The sequence below is a fragment of the Zingiber officinale genome, chromosome 8B, assembly GCF_018446385.1.
Source record: "Zingiber officinale cultivar Zhangliang chromosome 8B, Zo_v1.1, whole genome shotgun sequence".
Lineage (NCBI taxonomy): Eukaryota > Viridiplantae > Streptophyta > Magnoliopsida > Zingiberales > Zingiberaceae > Zingiber > Zingiber officinale.
The window spans coordinates 55,814,650-55,818,382 of NC_056001.1; the positions used below are offsets into that span (position 1 = coordinate 55,814,650).

The 3,733-nt window shown below is 39.3% G+C and overlaps 1 pseudogene; it reads right to left on the reverse strand.

The window, feature by feature from the left end:
- Nucleotides 1-231: 231 nt before the first annotated feature.
- On the reverse strand, nt 232-3,083 carry LOC122016883 (annotated as a pseudogene).
- Nucleotides 3,084-3,733: the final 650 nt, after the last annotated feature.

Genomic DNA, 3,733 nt, shown 5'->3' on the forward strand with positions numbered 1-3,733 from the left:
GCATAAACAAAAACCCAATCGATCCATGTTTGAACTCGTTAACATTTTTTTCAAAAAAAAACTCAAAGAATATAAAAATATATTTAAAAATTAATTTATAATACTTTCGAACTTATTATGCTCAACACAGCTCAAGTCTGAGTCGAGTCACCCCACTTGACTCAACCCATGAACAAACATAAGCCCAATAAAAGCCAACCCCTAGCAGGCCATATCAGGCTCGGTCAAATCTACGTTGATTAGTATGATCTTTTATTCTTCTTCACTTATTATTTTAAACATTGCATGAAAACAACTTAATCAGTTCTTCGAAATAAAGTAATACATTTAATTTATTTTTCAATGTGTCGTTTCACACCAAACCAAGTTACAGATTTCTGCAGAGTTCAATCAAAACCAAGAATAATTAGTGTTTAAATAAACAAAGAAAAAATACAAGAAGTAAAGTCTTACATTTTGCAGGCACGTATCTCCCTTTGTTAAATATTGCTTGTGTTATGCATGAGGCCAGAGCTTGGTGTCTTGTGTGGTGTCCATGACTGCTGGTGGAAGCCATTGCCACAGCCATGCCGGGGTAAGCAGGGAAGTGAGCTGCCTTATTTGGTGCCGGAACACCAGGAGCAAATGCAGCTGGGGCGGCAGCAGCAGGATGAAATGTGAGAGGACGTGGGATGAAACTTGCTGGAGTCATGGTCATCGCTTTAATTTGTTGTTCTAGCTTCTCTTTGTCGAGCCTCAGTTTCATCTCGTCTCGAAGCTCATCTTTCTCCACCTATGACAGTATGTGTTAACCATGATGAGAAACATCGCATGCAGTAGGTAAGCATCACTAAATATTAGAAATACAATAGTTCGTCTTGCAAATCGCCTAAATTGTTCTGCAAGGATCGAAAGAAGGGGAAAAAAACATGAGCAAGGAATCAGAAAGGAAACTAATTGTTGTCCAGTCTAACTACAGCATGCTCACACGGCCCATCACGCCCGACTACCATAAATCGGAGAAAATAAGAAAGGATGAATATTTTCTCAACATTCCTATGACCAAAATATAACTTACAGCACCAAACGCTTTGTAACACATACATTTTGATCTTATAGCTACACCTCCATAAGTGCTAAAGCAATCTGGATAGACATATTCCACCATAGAACAGATCATGATTCGTGTACTAACTTATTCACAGTTGTTCAATAGAGAAAAAAAACAGAAGGATAGTCGTCAAACCTTTAGAAACTTAATCATCTCTTGCAGCTTTTCATTGGATTTCTTGAGTTCTTCTTCTTCAGCCTTTGAAGGGGAGTCTTGGCGCAACGGTAAAATTGTTGCCATGTGACCAAAAGGTCACGGGTTCGAATCCTGGAAACAAACTCTTGCAAAAAGACAAGATAAGACTGTGTACAATGGGTCCCATGACAGGAGCCTTTAACTGTGTCAGTATTCGAACTACGTCGCTTAGAATAGATGCTTTGTCGGACTTAGGAGGAGCACCAGGATCCAGGATAGAAGACAGCTCTGAGAATCTACATAGTCGAGGAAGTCTCAGATAAGAAAATAAAACCTGTGATTCTGCAAAGATGCTAATTTAGAGTGAGCACCTGTCGTTTAATTTATCCCGCCGCATTTTTTCGCGACAAGCTTTTGATTTTGGTCCAGCACTGAACTCGTCTCTGGCCCTGCAAAATTATACAAGAACAATTTCAGATACCACGTAAAAGAATGGAACTGCAAAATACTGCAAACTACCCACTCTAATTTAGGGAGATAAGAAACACCAAAGTTTTTATAAATTTAAGGGCCCTTTGTTTTGTGAAAAGAAATGTTTTCCTTTCTTGTTTCCCAACACTTGACACAATGAAAAAATCATCATCAATGGAGAATTCATCTCCTGAGCAACAACAAATGCGGCTATTCAGGGACAAATACAGTTCCAGTCAGAACAGGCAGCGTTGTTTTGCCAATGACCGATCTTCTCCTCTTATCCCCCGAGCCTCCCCCCTCTACTGCTTCCACCAACTATGAACCCCCATGTGAGCCTGTCAAATGCCCCGGAGGGCATCAACAGAGTTGAAAGGAAAATATTTTCCTTGCATCACGACCAAATGGGGGAACACATTCGATTTTTCATATAAATGTTTCCAAAGGAAAATACTTTATACATGAAAGTTATTTCTACAAAACAAAACAATATAAGCCTTAGGATCTAATTCAACAGTTTAGCAGCAATAACCATATGTGATTTTGTATCATGAGTTTAATGCTTCCTCAAAATATAAACAACAGCCAAAGCTCCTTTATCCAGATTTGCTTGAACAATGATAATGGGCACTAATTTGCTATCTCTGGCTAGCTGTTAAGGAGATTCACATTATAGATATGGAAGTGTAATCAGAGTTCTTCAGAGATGTAGGAGAAAAGATGGCACAGATGGGAAAATATATTAAGTTTTTTTTTTTTGAGATCCTGTATAGATCAAGGTGAATATCAAAGTAGAAAAGAAAAATGTGTTCAATTAATCCTGCAATAATATCAAATCTCTTGAACCCTAATTTCTGCTGAAATTGCTACTCGTATGAACACAAAATGTGGGTTTCAACATCAGACAGGAACAGTAAGTCCAAAGAACAGCAATCCAGAGAAATGGGGAAGCAACAAAGGAACGAAGAACTAAACCCTAGATGGAGAGAAGACCGACCTCTTCCTTGAGTTCTCGACACCAGAAATACCAGCTGCGCAGGCCTCCTCGCCTCCCACCCTGCCAAGCACGTCCCATTCCACGCACATTAAAACGCCCCCCAAATGCACAAACGCAAAATCATAGAAGCGGGACGGAGTGGGAGAAGATCACGCACTCGGGGACGGGAGGCCGCATGTCACAGAAGCTCTCGATCGCGCACCGCAGATCGCCGTTGGATCCGCCGGCGTCGATCCAATAGTCGCCGATGGAGTCGGAAGCCAAGGAAGCATCGCGTAACGAGGAGCAACCTCCGATCGATCCGATCGAAGAAGGGCTTTATTACCATCTCCTTCGTGATCTCTCGAGAAGCGAGCGCAGAGCTTATTGATTCAACCCCTTTAAATATTTAACCTCACTTGTCAGAGTTTGGAAACACGCACAATTTAATTCATTTTCTCTGTTTACAATTTTTTTAAATTATTTCAAATTTTAAAAAAAAATCACTTTAAATTTTAATGAAAAATAATAATTAGAAAATAAAAAATTACGAAAATCATGAACAAAATAAATGAGTGGAGGGTAGAAAATAGCAATTTTTAAAACTATGAGGTGGGAATTGGGAAATTAGAAATATATTAACGGGATCGAGGTCGGCACGTGAAAAATTTGTAACACATGGTGGTGGGTCCACGGTCAGATTAATACTACAAAGTATTGTATAACAGGAGGAATGTTTTTTTATCACTATTTATTATTAAAAGAGAGGTCCATTTATTTATTTATTTATTAGTAATTCATCTCCGTTTTTTAGGGCTCACAATTGGCATCTCAAATTATATCTCAAATGAACCCAAGTGCAGGCTAGCAATAAATAAGAAATGCAGGATTTGTCAAGAGAACCGATAAGAGCAATGTTTGCGAGAACAGATGAACAAAGTTTGCAAGAAGCATAATCGTAAAGCACGGTTTGCAAATGGTGCTCACTATAGAGCATGATTAAGTTTTGCGACACCCTCCATGATATGATTCACTTCGCACGGCCTAGCAATTCTGAGCCG